We start from the raw sequence: 21,818 nt of genomic DNA, 5'->3' as shown, positions 1-21,818 counted from the left end.
CCCTCTAGGTAATTGCAAGTTGGCTGCATTTTAGAAGTTTGACATTTTAAAAGCAGGAAATCAGATAACTTGACCCAATTTTATAAGGTGAATGAATAATAATCTAGTTGTGCTATTTAATTGAAGCTTTGTTGAAATAGATCATGTTTATTTCTCTTGGCTACCAGGAAGTGCAAACATATTTATCCACTGTGCATAATTCATACGACCTCCCTCTGAGTGGGCTCAGCCCCACGAGCCCTTAACCATGGTGGGGAGCAATGTGTATTTCTAAATGAAGGAACAGGTCTCCTTGGCTATTGGTGGTTAACATCAGATTTGGAGTTGGGGAAACAGCTTGATTAGGAACTCCAAATAGAAGTTACCACTTTTCCAAAAGGAAATTAATTTATATTACGGGTCATTTAACATTTTATTTTATTTTATTTTATGGTAAAGACTGCTTTATTGGTGGCAGTTAGTACAAGTCAATAAATATTGATCCCCAAAGAAGAACTCAGTTATTAATCAGCTTACTGGTCAATAGAGAGCTGAATGAAATTGAATCAACTGATGCTGGGAGGATAAACTAAAGTCAATCCTGCTTCTTGGGAAGGAAGCGACAGCCAGCTGATAGATGGCATTTGCTGTTCCACCAACTGTAAGTGGTAGCATTAGCTACCCCACCCTTTAGATGTGCTGGAATTCCATTATCCTCCTGAAATAGCTTTTGTTTATCTGGAACTTTATTTTCAAACTGCCTGTTTGAGGCGGTACTTACGGTCCTCTGGGTGGTCTGATGAAGAGCTGGCAGATTCCGCAGCACGTGGGCTCAGTTACTGAGCACCAACAGCCTCATTCAACATTTTTGAAGAGAGGCCTTGTCAGTGAATTAGTTTATCAATTAAGCCATAATATTGCAGAGGTAGTGTTGGGTTCCCAAGTTACATTAAAAAAAAAAAACAAAACACTATAGTCTATGACATTCACTAAGCTAGACTCTTCTCGCCTTTCTTTTTCCTACCCATCCCATTCCTCATTCTTTGTTGCAGAAACTAAAGGTTCCCTTTAGCTAATTGCACGTTAGCCAGGAGCCTCACTCAAAAGCTCTTTGCTCTTCTCAGGTAAATACCCACATGTTGTGCCATTTAGCCACTCATCCTGTTCCTCAGGGTGCACATGGTTGTTTGGTATTCAGGTAAATAATTCGTACCAATGGAGGAGGGCCTGGCAACGGATTCTATTCCATGTTATTGGCAATACAGGTCATCAGGAGATATAATGTTTTAACCCAAAGAAATAATTCTAATGGTATACATTTCATTCTGTAGAAAGCTGGTAGAAGGAAAATGCTTAGGCAGGCACATGCTTAAGAGACTCGGAGTTATAGGTCTAAGTAGTTACCAAGTTACCTAGGAGATGGGTAGCTTGCGCCAGCCATGATATGAAGTGAACATATAATTTGTTATATAAAATGGGGTGGTTGTGGGAAAAAGGAGAAACTATTAATAATTATGTTGGACAAAAAAGTAATCCAGGACTGTCCTAGGCAAACATGTGGGATACATATTTACCTCCTGGTAAACAGATGGAAGCTAGGCATTTTTCTTATTCTGTCATTATAAATCCCTTTTTTCATACAACTTTGAGTTCAAGGAATAAAAGGGCACTGCTATATTTACTTATCAACTGTGTCTCTAGAATGGAAGCCAGATTTGTATAGCATATTGTGACAAATAATAAATTTTTAAAGAAAATTGTGTCTCTAAACTAGGCTTATTTATTTGTTTGTTTCTGCTTCAACATTTCTATAGTTTTATTGCATATACATACATATGTAAAGCTGTGCATTCTGTCCAAATCTCTATCACTGTCTAGCTGAGTGATTATAGATAGATTAAAATGCTTCACTTGTAAAGTGGTGGAAAAATACCTACTGTATCAAGATTAGTTCAATGCCAGGAATGTTGGTCCTCCGTAATAACTTATAGTTGATATAAATATATAATAGTTCTGATTAAGAGATTTGCATAAAATTTTGTAAGATATAAATTTTTTTTTGGAGGCTTAAATATAATGTCACTTTGAAGGCACCAGTATCGAAAAACATGAGACAAGCTACATTTTTTCAAAGATGTATAAACCCAATGAAGCTCCCCAGTGGGTAAAAATTGTAGCAAATGTGAAACAGTGTTTTCAAGAAAATCACACTCGCCTGACAGATGGCTTTGGCATTGGCAATGTTTAAGATTAAACAATTCATTTTCGACCTGGCAGAACTGAAACTATAATAATAGAACTGGCTTGGGAAAATTTATCATCCTTGTCATATCATCAAGAAACAACTCCTTTCATTGTAAAATAGACCCATACCATGTTTTACCTTGAAAAGTGACAAAAAGAAGTAGGGTAGAGAACACATGGCCAACCTTTGTTGAAGCATGAACAGTCTTGAAGTCACCTCATAATACAATTTGGCTGACACAGAGAACTAAATTGATTTCTTAACTAAGCAGGGGCTATTAGGCAGGGAGTCACTCTGCACATTAACACTCAAGGCTGGAAAACACATGCTATGACTATGAGAAAGTGTAATTTTCTTTGTCAAGCTTTGTAAAAAAAAAAGATTCTGAACTAATACAATTACTGTGATTCTTTAAGTGCCTATGAATGTAGTGTTACACTATTACTCTTAATTGATCTACATGATTTTCAAGGGAGAATTGACAATTTTCTGTAAGAAAGCATCCTATATGCTTTGTTTAGAAGGGTCTCATAGTGATTGAATATTTAGTGTACAAAGTGCAGAGGTCCTCAAAATTTAGCATGTGTCAGAATTACCTGTAGGGTTTATTGAAACAGAAATTGTTAAACAAATGTTGCTGGGATAATTGGATATCCACACGTAAAGGAATGAAGTCGAGCCTGTATGTCACATCTTATATAAAAACTAAGTCAAAATGAACCAAAGATCTAAATATGAGCTAAAACTATAAAGTCACTTAGAATAAACAATAGGCATAAATCTTTTTGACCCTGGATTAAGCAATAGTTTCTTAGATGAGACACCAAAAACATAAACAATAAAAAAAGCAAACTGAATAACATAAAAAATAAAGACATTTATGCTTTCAGGAATGTTATAAAATGAAAAGACAATGCATAGAATGGAAAAATTATTTGCAAATCTAATTATATCTAATAAGGGACTAGAATAAATACATAATTATTAAAACACAACCCAATGAAACTATGGGCAAAGAAACTGAATAGACATTTCTTCAAAGAAGAAATACCAATAAGGACATAAGAAAATGTTCAACATCATTATCCATCAGGGTAATGCTAATAAAAACCACAATAAGATACTACTTTATACCTAATCACATGTTTGGAATCAAAGTCAGATAACAAGTATTGGCAAGGATGTGGAAAAAATAAGCCCTCATACAGTGCTTGTGGGAATGTAAAATGTGCAGCTGCTTTTAAATAGAATCAGGCAGTTCCTCAAAATATTAAACATAGAGTGACCATATGACACAGCAATTCCATGCCAAGATAAATATACTAGAGAAAAATGAAAATGTATAGCCACACAAAAAGTTACACATGAATGTTTCATAGGAGCATTATTCATAATAGCCAAACAGTGGAAACAATCCATTTATCCACCAACTGATGAATCGATAAATAAAATGTGGTCTATCCATACAATGGAATATTATTTGGCAATAAAAAGGAATGAAACACTGATGCATGCTGGAAAATGGATGAACCTTAAACACATGCTTGATGGAAGAAGTCTGTAGCAAAAGACCACATGTTATTGGATTTCGTTTATCATGAATGTCCAGAAGAGGTAAATCTGTAGGGTCAGAAAATCATTTGTGGTTGCCTAGGAGTGGGAAGATGAAGAGATTGAAGGCCTGCAGGGCTTCTTTTTCAGATGAGGGAAATGTTCTAAAATTAATTGTGGTGATAACTGTACAACTTTGTGAATATACTAAAAGCTTTAGAATTGTATACTTCAAATGAGTGAATTGTATGACAGAAGAGTTGTAACTCAAAGCTGTTAAAACACGAAAACACACCTCTCTCTCTCTCTCTCTCTCTCTCTCTCTCTCTCTCTCTCTCTCTCTCTCTCTCTCTCTCTCTCTCTCTCTCTCTCTCTCTCCTTGACTTCACCTCCATAATCTCTGAATGGGTACGTGTAAGGAGTCCTATGAGAAACTATAGCTGTAGTGAATTCCCAGGTGTTGCCAATGATGCTGGCCCAGGGACTACAAATTGAGAACCACTGCAGTGGAGAGGTATAACCTTGGCTGCATATTTACTGGGGAGCTTGAAAAAATATGTATGCCCAGGATGAAATCAGCGTTTCTGAGGGTGAGACCCTGGTAATTTCTAAAGCTCCCCAGGTGATTCAAACCAATGTACAATAAAGTTTGGAATCCTGGAAAAATTTGCATCAGTAGTTATGGGAGATCATGAGCAAAATACATAAGGAAGAGAGGTTCTGAGTCTCAGCTCAGAGGTGCCTAATACCTCACAATATTCTAAATGCAAAATTAGCTATAAATGGAAGTTAAGAAAATAATTTATTTAAACACTATATTTACAAATAAGTGGAATTGAACTTTCAACTCTCACTCAGAACATTAACACGATCTCAAATGCAAATCAAACTGAACACATTCTTAAGGTACACACTTAAAGGTGTTCCAGATTCTTTTCATTGTTGGTTTCTAAGATTCATAGGAACTCTTTCTTCTTGTGCATGTGTTCCTGCACTAGAACAGTGTCTGAGTCTGCTATTTTTCTCCTCATCCTATAAACAAATATATTCCTCTTACGTTCTTTAAAAAACAAAAGCTTCAGCAAAAACCTTAAAGTAGTTACAAGTCCTAGTTACTGTCATGCCCATTATCATAATTTTGCAGGTGTTCAGTCCAGGTATGTAGCACAAACAAAGGTGTAGTCGGGTTGCACAGGCCAGGGACTCACTTGGCTTGGCAGTGGCACGCAGCAAAGCCAGCTTGGGCAGTAACAAGTTGCAAGAACCTGAGGATGAGGCAGTGTTTGGCTCTCAATCCTAGCATGAAGGAACAGTGAAGGCATGGCATTCAGACCAAGACTGCAAGCAAGCAGGCAAGTTGGCCCACTAGCAAAACCAGTATGTGAAGGCTGCTCCCCGGGAAGTCCTGCCAAGCCAGAGTCAGTTCTGCAGGTGCAGAGGAATGCAGTGGGAGGTCAAATGCTCTGAAGAGTCCCCAGGTGGCCCCAAGCTTCCCTTGAAGCTCCACCTTTGCCATTTCTTCCTAAGGTCGGTCATTTGCCAATTGATATTTTGACAGAAAGAACAGGGAAAAAAAAATTATCCTACCTGTGGAATTGTCTAATACCTGACAACTACAAAATTTGAATATCAAATGTTTTCAAGTATTCAAATTCTTTTGATTCCTGAAATAATCAGCTAAATCACAGAGGCCAATTTAATCACAGTCTCAAAGCTCAGTCACATCAGCTGTTCCCTGGATTTAGGTCTAAACATCAATCTGAAACAAAACAATAAGTAATAAAATCCTAAGTATTCTCTTTTCTGCTTCTCATTGAATTTCAACATCTGTTTATTTCCACAATGTACCCTGCTACCTGCTATTTCTGGGTTTACCACACTGATCTGTAAAATAATACAAATACCTTGCTATTCTTGATTTGGCTTAATGCATGCATTTCTTTATTTAAATATGTTTAGTGTACCTTTTTGCACAGCCCTGGCTGGTTTAGCTCAGTGGATTGAGCGTCGGCCTGCGAGCTAAGTGTCGCTGGTTCGATCTTCCAGTCAGGGTACATCAGAGAAGGAAAACTCTGATTCCAAAAAACCTCCGCTGCCTTGCGGCATACCTCTTCAGGGGAAAGGCTAAGGGAGTAAACCCCGACAGAAAATCCGGAGCCGGAGTCCCTAAGGCGGTTTGACGTTGTAGTCAACACCGGCAACTCCTGCGGCGCACCTGAAGCCAAGCTGTATTGACTCCGTCTTTCCCTTGGGTCCTTCAGCTGCGAAGAGAGGGGGGGTCTGCTGCATGGGCAACAGCAGACCCTCCATATCACCCTGCCCAGGCTCTGTAGCTTCAGCGTCATCACAAGATGTCGATTCAACATGGGAGGATACAGATACCATGTCACTCCCGAGTCGGACTGCACAGCCATTCTCGGCGGTGCAGATAGACTCTTAAGAAGCTACACCATCGTCTCTCGAGACGGACGGCTGCCGACGACGACGACCTTTTTGCACCAAGTTATTTTTTCAGTTTCTAAATTCCTGAAGGTAGGCATACTTTTAGGTTTCATTCTAGAGTACACTCCACTGTGGAATACTAGAGGTCAGTCCCTCTTTGCACTCATCTCATCAACTGGCCGGTCCTTCCTGGTGTAAAGGGCAGCCATCTTGCTAGCTGTCTCCCTGGTCCAGTTCTCTGGTTTTGTCTCATGGAAGCTCAACCATCAGATCCTTTTGATGAATCTCCCAACTTGTTCTGGCTACTGAGAGGGCTTGCTGGTTGTTTCAAACACCAGTTTTGTCTCATTTAGATCTGTTAGCACCATTTCTTATTCTGGTCAGTTCCCCCAGGCTTCTACCAGCTTTAGGCAGATGCAACAGGACAGCACCTCACCTGAGATTCTACTGTGCACTCTCCTCTCACTTCCTGCCCCAGGGACTTCTCTGATTTAGCAGCATGTGCCAGCCATAGCAATCTGCTCAGCATCCCGCATGGCCCACGCAGAAGTCTGGGACAGTTAATACCTGTGCAACTATTTCTGGCTATTGGGAAAGGAACCTAATGGATATATGGCTCCTCTTTGTCTCCTTGACAGACAGTTCTTAAAAGGTCCCCCTGATTTAATCACCAGTTATCCATACCTGTGGTTAGCTATGTAACCCATCCCCTTTTCTGCTTTCTTTATTTTCTCATTTGATTGTCTCTTTACCTCACCTCTGTTCCCTGGGGTGGCATTTCCAAATTATGTAACTATACGAAGCCTTTATCTCATGTATTGTCTATGGGAGAAACTCAAGCTAAGACACCAACATTTTTTTAAAATTTATTTTTCTCTTTTTGTTTTGGCTTGCCTATTCTAACCTCCAGACTCACCTGTCATCTGAATAATATTTACTTTCCAAATATTTTTCATTGCGCTTATGTCTTGTCTGACTCATGAGCTACCTACACAGATTATGCTTTGATGATTTTTTGTATACACTTTGGTTTCATCTTCTAGATTTAAGGTATTTCTAAAGAGCCTCTATTTATACTAACCAACACCCGGACACATTATCCGCCATATCAAGTCAGCTTGTCCTGGCCTGTGAACATTTATACTGTTGACCTAACATTTCTTAATGCAATCTTCATCATTTGGGCAGACACCCTTGGGCTCTTAGGTAATTTAAAGTACTTTGAGGTGAAGATGTTGTACATGATAAATCCAAGATGAGTTTAGTGTGAGTTTGTTATAGCTAAGGACTTGGGATAGAAGGTGCCCAAGAATATAGAGGAAGAGAAGAATAAGCATAACAGTCTTATGGGAGGATAGCAGTGTGTTTGGAGAGTGAAGGTTTGATACTAAAGTGATTGTGGTGGATGAAGACACGTACGTTGGAGAGAAAAAAACAGTAAAACAAGGCTTTTCTGGAAAAGGTCCAACCATTATTAATATAATGAGAATAGTTTGGGTGACATTGATGTAACCTGGCAGCCAAGGAGAGTGGACTGGAATGCATATACATGAACAATGACAACTTCACTGTACTAGTTAGTGGAGGTGGTAAACACCATTGAGTGAGCATGTGTACTGTGTGACCATTGCTTTCAAAATGATTGAGCAAGTAGAAGAATTATCTGAATCAAATTTTGCATTAAGCTGGAACATTCCTCCATGGAAACTATATAGATGATTTGAAAGCCTGCAGCTATAGGCAACTGATGATTGGCAGCTCCATCACAACAACGCAGCCATCTGCTCATGCATCATGTCTCATGTGGAGTTTTTCTGTGAAACATCAAATCACCTAGGTGACTCAGCCCCTCTACAGCCCAGATTTGGCATCCTGCAACTTCTGGCTTTTCTCAAAACTAAAATCACCTTTGGAAGGGAAGAGGTTTCAGACCATTGATGAGACTGAGGAGAATATGATGGGGCAGCTGTTAGTGAATGGGAGAACTGTGTGAGGTTCCAAGGTGCCTGCTTTGAAGGGGACTGAGGCATCATTGTCCTGTGTACAATGGCTCTTGTATATTCTTCAATAAATGTCTCTGTTTTTCATATTACATGGATTGATACTTTATGGACAGGTCATGTAAGAAATATTGCTGAGGAGTATTGTCTACTTTATGGTATTCAGAAAATGCTAAGAGACTGAAGTTATGTTGAAATTAGTATGAGCTCTATTCTTGTGACTTTGATACTTCCATAGAACTGAGTCAAATAGGTAGAGGCTTCTAAGAATTGCATATGTTTCAAAAGATGTATGCTTTACCAAGCTCTAAGTAGGTAGTATATTTTACACAGAGAGCTTAGGTTACTTGCCCAAGGTTATACCACCTATTTATAATCCCATTGCAGCTCAGTGTATGAGAGTTTGGGGCTCTGATAATTGAGAAGACATTTGCTATGAATGATGCTCAAAGTGCAGATATGGTGCCCATTTTTGAAAAGCAAAGCCATCCCAGGAGAGAACTGGGGGACCCCCAATGGAGCCCTTTCCTCTTGCATTACAGGTTAGATTTGTAATCTAGATTTTAAGTGAAGAGACATTTTCAGATATCCCTGCAGGATTTTAAGAGTCTTAATAAACCTAATTTTAAAAGATGCACAGTGAAGAGAAAATATCCCTGAAAAATATGATTATTTTATATATTTATTGACATTTGGGGTCTTTCATCTCTTAAAACCATCTTCTCTCTTTCTCTTCTTTCCACTTTTAAAAGCCTCTTGAAGTTGATGAGGATTCAGAGCTATAGTTTATACTTAGAGTAAACATTAAACATTATTTGTGAAGTAGATATAAAATTAGGTTAAAAGCTTAAAACATACCATATGATGCATAAATGAGAATAATGATGAATACCATGGCCTTCCTCAAGTGCTTAAAGGCATTTCACTGAAAGAAAGGGGGAAATTGGCATCTTGGTTTTCACCTTTAAAAGCTTTCTAAGAAGTAGGTTTACTTGTGCAGATGAACAGAGGTTAAAGAAGCACATGAGCTATGTTTGACCTCACCTTCCATTGTTGCTCAGGTCGTTGATTCTTGGTTGACCAGAGGTCACAATGGGAGGTTGAAAGCTCTGAGGAAAGAATTAGGAGTCCTCATTATTACTCTATGCTCTATGATTGCATGCTAAATTAATGTCTAAACTGACTTTACACAAGAAACACAGTAAAGTCAGCAGAACTCTGTGTTGCTAAGTTCCTATTTTAGATCCTATGTTTTGCAAAAGTCTTTCAGAATGTAATTTTTATTTGCTGTTTCCTATATTTGTTACACTGGTTGTATAGAGAGAAATTTTATGGTTTTATCTAGTATAAGTTAATTAATTCATTCATTAATTTTACTTATTCTTTTAGACACGCTTATTGATTTTAGAGAGAGGGAAACTGAGGGCAGGGAGAGGGGGAGAGAAACATTGACATAAGAGAGAAACATCAATTTATTGCCTCCCATATGTGCCCCAACCGGGCACCAAACCTGCAACCCGGGCATGTGCCCTGATGCGGAATTGAACCCACAACATATTCACATTCAGGATGACACTCCAGCCAACTGAACCACCTGCCCAAGGCTATGTAAGTTATTTTTAAATGAATATTAGAAAGTAAGACAAAGGTGAGGACTGGATGTGTGGAGGAAGTTGACTTTTTGAGTGGATATAACAAAGAAATCAACACTGAGTGAGACTGTAATTATGCCTACTATTTTGTTTTGTCTTCTCAGGTTTATTCTCAGAGAGAAATGTGAGGATTTTAGGTTTCTGTTTTTGAGGTTGAATAAATTACAGTGAAAATTGCTAATATTAATAACAATCAAGGATTTTGAGGGAATGAGGTAATAGAGACTTCCGTGGTAGAGTTTCAAAAGGACTCAAGAAATAACTAGTTGCAAAGTTATTTTGGACAAAGGAACATGAGATTATAGAACATTTGTCTAGCATTTATTCATTCCATTAGTCAATGTTCATTCGAAGTCCTGTTAAAAATCTGTCCTAGTCAAACCTTTCTCATTTTACAGAAAAGAAAACCAAGGCATCAAGAAGTTAAATATTAGCATATCATATTTATTAACATATTTACAGTTTAAAAACTATGCTTATTATTATATTCCCAATGACATATCATGTGTTGTGCTCCAAATGGTTTATGTTAACCAGATGACAGGATGGAGCCTGGCCACACCAGAAACAGCAACCCTGGAATTAGAGGGTTGAGGCTTTAAGCTTCATGACATTAATCCAATGCCTGTAAATTTGACCTTCGAGCTAATGATTCAATCAATCATACTCATATAATAAAGCACCAATAAAAATCCTGGGCACTGTGAACTTGCCTGGTTGGCAATGTTCCAGATTGTCACACACTGATATGCTAGGAGGATGACATGTCCTGACTCCACAGGGAGAGGAAAAGAGAAACTGTGTTTAAACCTCTCCCTATCCTTATTCTATGTCTCTCTTCTTTTGAATGGTTCTCTTTGCATCCTTTTGCCCTGTAACACGGCAACGGTAAGTGCGCATTACCCCGAGAAGGGTGGGGGTGAGAGTGGGATGTTGGCAATGGCGGGAAGTAGTGTGTATGGCATGGTCCCAGGCAGTGAAATCGCATACAGTGCCTGTATGCTGAGAACCTTTTACAAAAGGTGGTTGTGGTCGACATTGCCAGTTGCTCCTGTGAAGTTTGTAAAACCCAAACTCAACACTCTTTGTACATTTTTTTTGTAAATGGGTGTGATAATCAGAAGAAATATTCTACAATATGTTATTCCTAGGAGACATACATACTCTTGTCACCGAAAATGAAAGATAGTAGAGTATTGTTGGTGAAAATTAAATAAAATTCCTCGACATAGTTAATAAAATAATAAAAAATATACTCCTCTAATTAATCATCTTTTTTCCCTATACTTGATAAGACTTCTTACACAGAAATCCATTCTTTTTAAAAAATAACAAGAATGAATATATGAAACACTGAATCTTGCCAATAAAAAAGAAATCCGGCAGGATCCATATTTTGACATTATTCAAGAACTACCTGCCTTGTTTAGAACAGTACCGACAACACATTATAATTTTTAAACGCTGTGTATTTCATTATCAATATAAAATTTGTCTTAGAAATAGAATTGTTAACTCAAAATTTATGCACAGATTTGAGGTTTTAGTTATATTGTCTGGTTGTCTCTAGTAAATTTGTGACGATTTACTCTTCGACCTTTCTTGCATAAATGATACTCTTACCAAGGCTAATACTGTCATTTACGCACATTACACACATAGATACAGACACATACAAATTAACTAACCTAACATATATGACATGACATCTGGTACTCTTTAGTTATTTGGGTTAAAATGTGTTTTTCTTGTGTTAGTTTTCATTTATGGTTGCTTTTTTCATATAGTTTGATTAGTTTATTGAATGAGAGTAACATGTTAAAACTGACATTAAAAAATAGTGTTGCCCACCAAACCCATGAGGAGCATAATTTTACAGTTAAGTCACTGCTTGTTGGGTTCTGGAGTGATTCAGGGTAAGTTTTTAAAGTTTTCTAGAAGAGTCACATGGAAGTGCAAATTATAAAACATTTGTTGGTTAATGGAAGCTAAGTAATATTAATAACACTTCTGAATTGAAAAAGGGAAACATATGCTGAAGTAACTCTAAGTGTGTGTATTTGTTAAAATAGCCTTAATTTTGTCCTTCAGTATGCTTATTTTGATTACGTTGGCATATCTGGGCAAACTGCAATCATGGAGTGATAGCCTCACTTAGGAAAACTTTTAGTGAATTAAAGGTTCTAAAGAGACAAGGTAAAGGACAAGGTAAGCACCATTTTTTATCAGAAAAAAATGTGATTTAGAGCATAGTAAAGTCATTTTAATTGTATGTTGTGCTTAAAAACGACAAATTGAAAGTGATATGTTTAGAATAAAAAAGTCCTCAAAAGGGAAAAAAAAATCATAGGAAGCATCTAATTTGCCAATATTGCCTGGAAAATTTATTTATATTCTGTATTAGTTGTTAAGTGTCCAGAAGTATTTTATTTTCCATTAAATCCAATTTTCTTTCTGACCACGAGCAATACTCAATAAAAATTCCTTATATCCTGATTACGAATTCAGCCTGCTGATTTCAGAACTAGGAAAAAATTTTTAAAATATCCTCCCTTGGCATTTTCTCCCTGAAGTTGATTATTTTTTCTCTCCCCTGTTTCCTTCATTTTGCATATTTCTGTCCTTGGCCGGGCTTCCTGGCAGTCTCTCTTCCTTTGCTTTTGCCTTTTCTCGCCTCATTCCCACGGTGAGATCATAGTCTATCTGAGCAAATCACTAATGGTGTTTAGATGTGGGATTTGGACAGAAACCTACACCGAGAAAGTCTACCACATGATGATAGAGGGGAGACATACGACAAAATTTATTTTCCTTGACGAGTGCTTTGCTATTCTATTTTTGTCACTTCGGTAATCTGTGATGATAAATAGGGCAATTGTGCTATAATTACCACTCCCTGCAAGAACCCTCTGTTCAACCTCCCTCCCTCCCTCCCTCCCTCCCTCCCTCATCACTTGCTTTTTGCCAAAAGACTCACTATGGGACTCAGAGCATTTAGAAATACATTATCTTCAAGGGTATAAACAGAATATGTTTAAAGGTTCTTAATTACCTCCAAATTTTAAAATGTCACACCTTCATTATAAGAAGAGGTATTATCTAGACTCTTTTATTATGTTAAAAAAATATTAATAAAACCGTGTGAAGCTTTCTGGGCAAACTACTATGATGTGGTGAGGATGGATTTTTCATGAGGTCAGCTCCTAAGAACCACACGCTGTAGGAGTCATTGAGGTCCATAAAGATGTTCATTTGATGTGAAATGTACCCTACACAGTGCCTGGAAGAGAGTAAACATTCAGTAAAATGATCATTCTCTCTCTCTCTCTCTCTCTTTTCTTCCTCTTCTTCCCCAGCCTTAGGTCAGAAATATCATCTGAATCATGAAAAAAACAAAAACTCAGTCCCACCACTCTCTGCTTTAAATTGTTTTCAATGTTGTTTCACTCCCTGCAAGATACAGCTTGAGCCCTTTTTGGCATGTCCTTCCTGTTTGAACCTCCAAATCTTGTTCCTAAGATAATGAGAAAAAAAGGAAAAACAAAAGATAAAAACTTGATTAAAAAAATTGTTCAGAACAAAGCAGCATTTTTTTTAATTAAAAAAATTTTAACAAGGTTACTTTATGTATGTATGCAAGTATTAATTAATTAATTTATTTTATTTTTATTTATCTGTTTTTAGAGAGAGGGGAAAGGAGAAAGAGAGAGAGAGAAACATCACTGTGTGGTTGCCTCTCATGTACCCCCAACTGGGGACCTGGCATGCAACGTAGTCATGTGCCCTGAGTGGGAATCGAACCAGCGACACTTGGTTCACAGGCCGACGCTCAGTCCACTGAGCCACACAAAGCAGTCTCAGAACTTTTATACGTGGTGTTCCCTCCCCCTGGAACACCTATCTCTCACGTTGGTGATCACTCCCCTCTCCCACACCCGCACCTTGAGTTCTTACTTGGTTAATTCTTTCTTATTCTTCAAGAGCAACATCAGAGTCATCACGTTAGAGATGCGTTCCCGACACCTCTCTTGCAATCTGAGTTGATACCCCTACCGCTATATCTGATTCCACTGTCACAACCACATGTTACATACTTTATTGCTGCTCTTGTCTCAGGGCTTTCTCCATGGTCTCCTCTGAGTTACTTGAGGATGGAGACAATGTCCCTTAATCGCTGTGTCTCCATGTCCCAAACCTAACTTTTGTTTAACAATTCCCAGTGACTGGATGGATGAGGGCTTAAAGAACAAAGACTGCACTCAGAAGCTATTTCTGGATTAGAATCCAGAGTAGTATTGGGAATTGAGCTACTTACATGCATGTTTCTTATATGTGTATATATATATATTTTTTTTTTCCCAAAATTTGAAAATTGAGAGGTTATATAGATTTTATTGTCTTTGGTGGGAGAGATGTAATAAAGATAATATAAGTGAAAGGAACTATAACTTTTGGATTAATAAAAGTAAAGGATAAGAATTAGCAATATGCTTCAATGCAGCATTACTGCAATGCCTGTGGCCTTTTAAGCCATTTTTCTAGCTGATTCTGGAATACTTTAAATCCATGATCTCCTGATACTGCTTAACAGGGTTGTATGTTTTTTTTTTTTTTTCTTTGAATGGTTTATACACTAACTGACTTCCACTCTCACAGTGCAAAAAAAATGAGGTCAGGGATGACTAGTGGGCCCAATTCCAGTGAGACTGGTTCTAATTTGGTCTGTAGCACCTGACCCCCATGACTTCTCCATGTTAGAGGTCATGGGCATTGTGTGTAACTGCTTTATGATAAAAAGAATACTGTGGCATCATAGAACTCATTAGACAAGAGTTCAGTGAGAAACGAGAACTCTTCTCTTTCCTAACAGAGAATGGTAGAAAATGAAGTACAATAAATACATTCCGCACTTTGATAAGCTTTAGTTTTCATTAATTAGCAGACTTGAATGGCCTTCCATATTGTGACAGCTATTCTATTGATCCATATAATTAGGAATCATGAAAGTAAAAAGGATTTCTTTTTACTTTGGTAACTGAATTCCCCCTTGAGTCATTTCAACTGCTCAAATGGCTATTCAGAATAATGTTGGCAATGATATACGTGACATTCAATGTATGTATATATATTCATGTGAGTCATATCCATTGCATATTTTTACTTGACTTTTGTTAGATAGTGATGAAGAGGATGGAATACTGGGAAGGGACAGTGATATCAAACTGTGTAATACACTATCAAATGCCCTGCAAAGAGCAGATTTAATTATTCATAGCTATTGATCAAAACCCCATTTGACATCACATTCATTTATTTCGTGCTTATTCCAGCATGAAGTACTATAAAAAAGACTGACATATTTTATTAAAACTTGTAATAGATGGGAAACCGTGGGTTTTGAGTGTGTGATATTTCTTAAGCAATTCTATGCTGCATAAGAGGTAATCATATATGCTAAGACCTCTTTTAACCTCAATAAAATGGAATAGAGAAATATTAAGTAAAACACATGGGAGAACCACAAATAAACCATGTGTGACAGTTAGGGTCTTTCTTTCCATCACTCTCTCCCCCTCTCTCCCCCTCTTCCCCCCCCCCCCCCCTCTGCAAAGGGAACCAGAGTAGGATGCTGCCTAGCCTGAAGAAAGGCAGTCTGCCCTGAGGTATGCAAATTCCTCTGGGCCTGCAGCCTGTCATTTCTATTTCTCTCTTTCATTTCTTCTTTTCTTTTTCTATCATCTGCTTAGTCATATTAGTTGGTGCCATTGTGAAACCATATTAAAATGCTGTACTACAGGGAATGGTAAGATGGCATAAAAGAGCATAATATTACATTCAAGTAGTTTAGACATTGAAACACCTATAAATGCATTTTTTATAAACGAAATAGCAAATAAAGTCTGACTACTTTTCTAGTGGTTAAAAGCTTATTTTCCATAAAGTGAGAAGTATCTTGGTGAAAGCAAATAAATTATTCATAGTGGGTATTCCAGTTCTTTAGAAGAGCACGTGGAGAATTTGAGTTTTGTATAATTGCAAACACTTCATTTGTTAATTTAAAGACCAGAGGAAGTGTTAGCCTAGCAGTTTGGACACAATAAAGTATTGGTTTAATTTCTGCATCACACCCATTCTAAAGTACTTCAGTAAATAATATTTTTCATGTTTTGTAAAATGTATAAATGAAATGCCAGGCTACTTTGAATCACTGATGGTAAGTTTTTAGATAATAAAATATAATTTTTAAACTCCTAACATCTGGTAAGTCAGTGAAAAGAAAATATAAGCCCTCCCGCCTTTTAAATAGAACAGTGGCCATTCATATAGACAAAATGGAACTTAATATACTTTTCAATATACTGGGTTATTCAATTTTGAAAGAGAAAAGTAAACCATGAAAATATAAGAAATTATAAGAATTTATATCTTTTGCTCAAAAACAGAAAACATATCACGATCATCCTGGGGACATGGGCTATCTTAATTATGAACTTGTATCCTACTGTTGTCAAGCTGTGCAACTCTACAAAAGCTGCATATTAGGAATAAAAAACGTACGACATTCAATACAGTGCTAGAAATACAATGCTTTCAGTGTACAAAGTTAGGCATTTCTCAGGACCGCAACACTGGGGACTCTAAATTGTGAATAATGAGAAAGGAGTTAAGAGTTTTGTACAAAAAGTTCCTTTTGGTAAATATTTTTCATTTATATAAGTTCACTTTTGTTCCTTCCTCCTAACAGTTGTCTCGGTGTCCAGCATTGTGTACATTGTAACCATTCTTCTCTGGAATATTTATTTGAAACTATGTATCTTAAATAATTACAAATGAATTTTTTTCAGTTGTGGGACATTACCAAAATAGCACGTTTTAAAAATCATACTCCATTTCCAAGTCCACTTGACAATTAAGCAGAACATAGGTTTTGTGTGGGGGATGCTGGCTCTGCCAGGGAGTGCTGGGCTTTGTCACACTCTAGGATGTCCTTGGGTCTGGTGGCCACACCCTTCAGACCACGTCTAGGAAGCCGAGATACTGTCTGAGCTCAGGCCTCTGTTTCTATCCTGACACATTCCTTTGCCTTTCTCCATCCTGCAATTGCTGAAGGAATTTCCTTAAGTCTTGCTCTTCTTACTCCTTGCTGGGTCCTCTGCTTCATCATGGCCAGCAGTCCAGGTCTTGTGGAGTTGGGACAAGGTCTCTGCCCCTCTCTGAACTCCTGAATTTAAGAGTTCTGACAGCTGCCTCCCATTCGAGCCCAAACTGGCATAAATTAATCTAAATTGTCTTTTCCCTTTGTAATCTTGTCCCTGGGTGATGAGAGGGTACCTGATCTGACTGCCCTCCTAGCTGTTAACAGGCAGAGCACATCTCTGTCTCTTGCTTTCTCTCTCTCTCTCTCTGTCTCTCTCCCCCCCCCCTCTCGCTTTTGTTCTTGCTTTTTGAGGCAGGGATTTGTCATAAATTTGGACACTTTCTGAGCATCACAGACTTTCTCCCAGAGCATTTTGGGGCCAATAGTTAGATACGTGGTTGACGCTGATGGTCCTTCCCTTGATCTTTAACCCATTAAAATGAATAACAACCAGAATCATCCTCTCTAGACTTCAAGGTAATGATAAAACAGAATCCTGTGGACTCACAAGTCCTCTTGACTCACAGGAAAGTAATGTTAATATTTTCTTGTATTGTGAGAATACATAAAAGATCCCCCCCCCCCCCCCCCCCCCCGCCTCAGCTGGTTCCTAAGGAAGACCTTGAGACAATTCCTTGGAAGTGGAGTGCTAGACACCCAAGGCACAGACCTGCGCTGGGTGTCCTGCTGATTTTGTTCACTGATCAGTTTTACTTTAATGAAGGTGTTCATCTCTGCTGGCTAGGGCTTCACACACGTTATAATTTCTGGGAATGGCTTGCACCATAGATACTTCGGCGTGTCCCCTAATGCATACATGTTCTATAACTAATATAATTCAGGTTGTTTTAGAACTATGAATATATGAAAATTAAAAGTAAATTCGTCTAAGACTGATATCCTATAAGCTGGTATCTTAGAAAAAGGGTTGCCTCCTGCAAAACACCATAGTGACCAACATGGCTTCTGGCTGATGGTACTTGTCAGCCACCGGGCTTGGAGCACAGCTTCCCCATCATGCCAGGGCAGGGCTAATGCTTTCCTGAGCAGGATTCCTGATGTGGCGAATTCTGCTGGAAGCTTTCTGTGTCTTGCAGCTGCAATTTTAAGGCTCGGATGCCTGACCCTGTGAAGGACTACACTGAGCTGGCAGGTTAGTGCTAGAGACAAGATTTCTACCATTGTATACATTTTTAAAAAAATTCAATTCTTTAAAGACCCTCAGATAACACATTTAAAAGAAGTTTGCCTTCCAGAGTCAGATGTCTGGCTCTCTGAGATGGCTGTGCACCTCCCCAGAGTGTGATGGGGCATGGGGTACTAGTATATCAGCTACTGACCCTGCACCCAGGAGTTCTCCCCAGTGAGTGTTTCTCCAGCAGGTTAGATCTGTGCCACGCCTTGCTGATTTCCTTGTTTGCACAGTATTCTTCAGATCGCTTTATGTCTTTGGTGTCTACATTGTTGGAGAGAAAAATACAAATGATGAATACTTTCTTGAAAATGAGTCAATTTTTTCAATTCATTCATCAAATGGTTGAGTGTCTGCCCATTGTGCTATAGGGAGTGTACTGGGATTATCTTAACAGTAATAGATCCTGCTTTCATTCTTGCAGGGGAACTAAGACCTATTCCCTAATTATGATAACAAAGTATACATGTGGTAAGGAAAAATGTTAAAGGTGCTGTGAGAGTTATAGAGGGAAAAGAAAGTGCTTTTAGTGGCAGTTTTTTTGCAAGGCTTTTTGATGGCCTTAAAGGTAAGTATAATCTAAGTGTTTAAAGACTGACTAAACAGCATTCTACCTGGAACTCAGTAAGCAAAAGGGAATCAAGCGGAAAAAGAGTTTGACTGGAGTGGAATGCTTATGGGAGGCATAGTGAGAAACTGACTTTGAAAGACAAGTTGTATCAAGACTAAAGAAGGTTTTGGAGGCCTGGATAAATCACTTCAATTTCACTGGAATTAATTCCCAGGAAGATTAATCCGACAATAGTGTCTAAAAGTTTTGGCACAGAAAGACATGTAATAAGGCTGACAGAATCTAGGTGAAAGGTACTAACTTCTCATGCCCCTCGGTTTGAATAAAGTACAAATAAGGGAGTAAAATCCAACCTACAAGGGAGGATATGACAGGCATTGTTCAACATGGGGAGTAAAGCATCATATTATTAGGGCTGAGCAGGACAAGATAATAATGGCCATTAACAGCGCTCACACAACAAGATGTATAAATAATATATTGAACATATCAGTGTACCTTGGTAAGCTATCTTGATTTTGTGCTTGTACCACTTGAATTTGTGGTTTTGTTTAGATGAATAAGTGAGTCAACAAACTTGCTTGACATCCCCACCAGCTGTAATGCAGAAGCATTCATTACAAAATGACACCTGCCTTTATCATTTTACTTATTATTACCAGTTTAAGTGTTTCCGAAAAGGATTTGATATGGTTAAAGAAAAATAAGAACATTATTAAAGTCAGGGTAAGGGGTCAATGAAATTTAATGTGATTCAGAACAAAATTTGTTCCTATGATTTTAGCCAGCCAAGACAAATATTGTTGAGACAAATTACAATCCTCAGTTACAAATTGGGATATTTTTTTCTGATGCCAAGGGCTGTGAAGAATATATTGCTCATTATAAAAAGGACATTGAACAAAAACAAACACTGGTATCTGTCAATCTGAGTTTCACAAATAGCTTGAGCCCTTTGCTCATCACGGTATGTGTCCAGTTAGTCATTTTTTCTCACACAGAAAAAGTATCTTTTTATTCCTAGTCACTGAACAGATCAACTCAAAGCTAAATTTTATCAGAAATTTTAGGATATTTTCATGTAAACAATAATTAATGATTGTGAACAAGGTGAAAACAACTTGACCCAAATAAAATAAGCAAAGCTAAATATTGCCCCCAATTGTAGCAAAAAAAGTCTTTACACATCTACATGCCTCTGTCTGTAAAATCTAGGGGTGCGGGGTGGTGTCGTAATGAAATCCTCTTGTCCTTTCTCAGCCAGGAACAAATTAAAGCTGACCTCAGATACAGTAACATGGCTTCCCGGGGGAGGAATTCAATGCCCTCACCTCTTGTGGAAAGCTGATAACTTTTTAATGCAGACAGTAGAGAATGTGACCCAGACTGCTTTCTCTTTGGGTTTTACACAAAGATGCTGCCAAGTCGGACAGTGCTACCCATGGTATGAAAGTAGGGCAGTATTTTCTAATGAGAAGCTAGAATTAGAAGAAAACCCTTCTGTATGCAAATTCCTCTGGCTCCTTTATTTATCTCCACATTTTAAAATATCCTCACCTGAGGATATGTTAACTGATACTAGAGAGAGAAAGGGAGAGAGAGAAAGAGATAGAAAGAGAGAGAGAGAGAGAGAGAGAGAGAGAGAGAGACATAGATGTGAGAGAGAAACATCAATTAGTTTCCCCCAGTGGGGACTGGGGATCAAACTTACAACCTTCTGGTGTATAAAATGATGCTCCAACCAACCAACTGGCCAGGATTATCTACACATTTTTTTTTACAGGGATTGGTAATGAGTATATGAGGTTGATCAATTGCTGTTTCTTTTCATAATAAAGAAAAGTTTACATTTGAAACATTCTTCTTCTTTCAAATAATTTAGGTTACGTTTCTTCCTTCTTCACTTTGATACCTTTAATTATTAATTAAAATTTGGAAGTGTATGAGGTATGGCAAATCTTGTTTGTTTCTGTCATGCCTAGCTGAGAAGTCTGTGATATACTCACAGTGGGAAATCCCCAGAAAACACCAGCTGGTTGTAGAAAGATCGTGTCCATCTGAGCAAGTATACAAGGCAAGCTTTTTATAATTCAAAGCCAGCTTTGCCATCCGAAGTATACAGAGCTCCTGTTGGTCAAAATAGAGAGTACCCGACTCTTATCAATAGAAACCGGTTAGCTTGTGATGAAGGTACTGGTTCACATTTCTGTCAAAATCTGAATTAAACAAATACACGTTGAGGAGAGATTAAGAGACAAGCTAGCTATTCAATTGTTTCTCACAATCATTAGTTTTCAAATTTTGAAGAGGGACATTCACAAATACACTCACATACACAGCACCGGAAGTCATATTAAAAATGTGTTTCTGAGATTGCAAAGGTGCTAATTCACTAGGGCTGAAGTCCTCGTTCTCAACAGGTACAGCAAGTGCTGGAGAAGATCCCACTTGGAGAAGCACCGCTGGTACCCTTAAACTTGACTCATTTACCAACGCTTATAATCAGAGAATCTGCACATGGGCTAATTACTGTAATTTACCCCAGAAGTGGCTTCACAGAACTGTAATTCACTTTGGTTTCCTTGTTTTTGCTGAAGGGCATTATGTGGAGTGACAATATGAAGAACCAACCATTGCTCATAATCACTAATTATTGTTTACATAGAAATGGCCCCAAATTTCTGATAAAATTCAGCTCTGATTTGATCTGTTCAGTGATTAGGGTTACAAAGATACTTTGTCTTTGTTTTTGTAAGAAAAAATGACTAACTGGACGTGTACCACGATGAGCACAGGGCTCAGGCAATTTGCGTGTAATTTCTGACTCCATCAAAGACGTGCATTTAAGATAACCACATTCTATTTGCCTAGGTGTAACACAAAAATAATATTCTGGCGGTTTAAAATAGTTGCTGAAGCTCCCACGAACAAATAGCCCTTTTGGCGTGAGTAGTATCAGGCTCAATTAAAATAAAGAAATAGTATTTTTCTTTCAAAGATTGCACATTTGTCAGACATATCTCTCTTATGTTTACATGTCAGTAGCAA

General features: G+C 38.0%; 1 pseudogene; it reads right to left on the bottom strand.

Annotated features, from left to right (window-relative positions):
• Nucleotides 1–519: 519 nt before the first annotated feature.
• On the bottom strand, nt 520–7,173 carry LOC150001399 (cytochrome c oxidase subunit 7A2, mitochondrial pseudogene; annotated as a pseudogene).
• Nucleotides 7,174–21,818: the final 14,645 nt, after the last annotated feature.

The sequence above is a fragment of the Furipterus horrens genome, unplaced genomic scaffold (assembly GCF_987537825.1).
Source record: "Furipterus horrens unplaced genomic scaffold, mFurHor1.1.pri manual_scaffold_9, whole genome shotgun sequence".
In the NCBI taxonomy this organism is placed as follows: Eukaryota; Metazoa; Chordata; class Mammalia; order Chiroptera; family Furipteridae; genus Furipterus; species Furipterus horrens.
This window is presented reverse-complemented; position numbering and strand designations above follow the sequence as displayed.